The sequence below is a fragment of the Diadema antillarum genome, unplaced genomic scaffold (genome assembly GCF_040938485.1).
Source record: "Diadema antillarum isolate AM-2024a unplaced genomic scaffold, OU_Dant_1.0 seq00002970_RagTag, whole genome shotgun sequence".
In the NCBI taxonomy this organism is placed as follows: Eukaryota; Metazoa; Echinodermata; class Echinoidea; order Diadematoida; family Diadematidae; genus Diadema; species Diadema antillarum.
Window position 1 is genome coordinate 5,916 of NW_027273562.1, and position 2,739 is coordinate 8,654.

At 38.4% G+C, this 2,739-nt stretch overlaps 1 long non-coding RNA gene across 1 annotated transcript; it reads left to right on the top strand.

Annotated features, from left to right (window-relative positions):
• The first annotated feature begins 294 nt into the window (after positions 1–294).
• LOC139715165 (uncharacterized) lies at positions 295–2,421 on the top strand. Its single transcript, XR_011709799.1, has 3 exons — positions 295–349; positions 1,697–1,793; positions 2,349–2,421. It is a non-coding gene; the product is annotated as an uncharacterized lncRNA (long non-coding RNA).
• The last annotated feature ends 318 nt before the right edge of the window (positions 2,422–2,739 follow it).

Here is a 2,739-nt window from a genome sequence, read left to right on the forward strand (position 1 = left end):
GATATACAAAATATCGGAAAATATCACATTGTAGATTTCTAAATGCATCACATCCGTAAGATCAATCTCGGCATTTTTTTGTTTATTTATTTTTTATTAATTATTTCGTGGTCGTGGTGGTGGTGGTGGTGGGGGGGGGGGGGGGGGGGAGTCATAAACGCCATAAGTTTTTTAAATGTAAGCCACACCTAAAATCCTTCGAAAAAATGTATCGTAAAAAGTCGTCCGCGCTTACGCATACAATGCTGACATGTCATGCAACTTATATCTTCATACCATTCTGCAGTCGATTCCTTAAAACCATCGATAACATGCGCTTGTAATCAGCCGACACCCAAAGGTCAAGATGGTAAGTGTCTGTAGTAAGGACAGTTAAGGAGAAAGTTACTAACAGAGGTACGTCCCTAAGTTCTTACACACTGTCCCTTAGAATATGGATCAGTGTGTAAAACCACTGATTCTCAGTCACTAGTTTTCTGTGTAGTTGCGTCGATTTGGTCCAATTCGAGCCATTAATTGCCTTCAATGTCCTTTATAGATGTAAGATGGGTCATAAAACAGTCGGTCCCTAATTGTTTATAATCATATATTGCTTCCTTAGTAGAAACGTAAAGAAAACCACACTACAGGTAAAACAAAATTCAATAAAGGAGTAGTTCTCCAAAGTGAGAGATGTTATGCACCGGATCATGTGAGGTAGAAAATATGTGTATGTTAAAATAGGAAAGTGGTCACAGCAGAGAAACACATTTTGCATATTTGACGATCATTCTTGTTTCCTTAATTCCTGTTTATATTGACCTGTCAATGAAGTGCATCGCGGCGCTATTACTCTGAAAGCAAACGGTAGAAAGTTCCTTGACATGTTGCACTTCCTATTCATCTATTTTCTATCTCATAACGCTTTGAATACCCTCGTTAGAATAATATATGCAAGGACTTCCATTGATAAGTCAACAACACTCAATCTTTAATGGGCATTGATTCATTGTCATTATATTAGTTAGCCAAAGGGCAAAAATATGTACGGGAAAATCGTTCCAAAGGGAAAATTTTTGATTCCCCTTTAGGTTATTAAAAATGTTTTTCAATGCCTTATCAGTGGTCTGGGGCCTAAGGACTACCCCACAGTAGGACACAGATGGCGAAGTGTGTGTTGATTGAGGACTGTACCATTGATACAATTTAAGGGAGATTGGCAGGCATGCAAAAAAAAAAAAATGTTTGGGTATATTGGATGTGCATAGAAAACGGGTTTTTTGAGGGAATGTAGGTATATCTGCCTTTTCTCCAAAAAAGTTATATTCTGTCATTAACATACAGAATTTTGTCGTATAAAATGCTTTTTGTGCTCTTGTCAATTCAATGCTTCATTGAGCCCATTTCAATGTATAATTGTTCAAAAGGGCAATATTTGCATTTTTCTGAGTGTTATGATTTTTTACCAAAATTCCCCAAACTCATTAATACTATTCCGCATATCCCCTTATGGCTAAAATATAGATGACAGATTTCGACAGTTTTTCATCAAATCTTAAGCTTTGACAATGATACGATCTACACCCCATCTATATATTACCAAGAAAATATTGTGGAAAAAAATTGTTGGAGTCCAAAATCTCTCTCTCTCTCTCTCTCTCTCTCCCACTCTTTTATCTCTATCTTCGATTAATGTTTTTGCTTTCATTTTTCACAGAATCTAGCGATCACATAAACAATATGGCATTCTCTGCGGCAGCAGGAAGTGCCCTTACTCTCGTTATCATTGTGGTGACAACGTGTTGTGTCAGAAGGTACTTGTCTTCAATAGATCGAATACTAACACCTTATTCCTTGCGTTCGTAGCTTTCCAATTAAAATCAGTTTTCCTCATGTATTCCGTATGTGTCATTGGTATAATTACATTCAGCATCATTCTATTACCTCGAGAATGCCGTGACTGATACACAACGCATAGCATTTTCGTATTTTATTCACGTCAAAATCTGTGCAGCTATGAGCTTCCTTTTATTGTTTGTAGGCACGATTGAATATTGCACACTACACTAATTGTTTATCAAACTTAGTAACATAGTAAGGTAAAGTATTATCCGTTATTTACGTCACAACCAGTGTAAATCATTCCAGCGAATTTCATTAGTTCACAATACAAAATATTTTACCTTGTGTGAACTTTCGCCTGTAAAAAAGAGTAGGCGAAAGCTCAAACAAAGTAAATGATTCTTGACTGTGAACTAATGAAATTCGCTTTTATTAGAGATTTACCAATCAGATGAACCTCTTCCAAGAACCAGTGTGACTGATTACTATGTATTCGAATTTATCATGTCCAAATATTTAAATCTCAGATGGAAGAAATGGCGGGCCAGCCAAACTAACTCTGGGTCAACGACCTTCCCACCCCACACGACGGACGTCAACCGTAGTGCGGTTGACTCTCCTTCGACACACAAGACTGCTACTTTGAAATCTCTTCGTCGGATATTATCACCACGACGAAAAGGAGCCAATGCCGTCCACAATCCCGCCACTGAAGCTAACCCATGTGAGTCCAATGTGCACCCTATCTACCAGAGTCAGATCTACGCGATGCCCAATCTAGGTGCGAAGCAAGTCGGCGCGTACGCCATGCTACCAGGAGCTTGCTGTGATGAAGAAACGCTTGCAACCCCACACTTATACCACGTTGTGAAAGGAAATGGCTATGGATGCATGCGCAATAAAGAGGAAGATATTGAA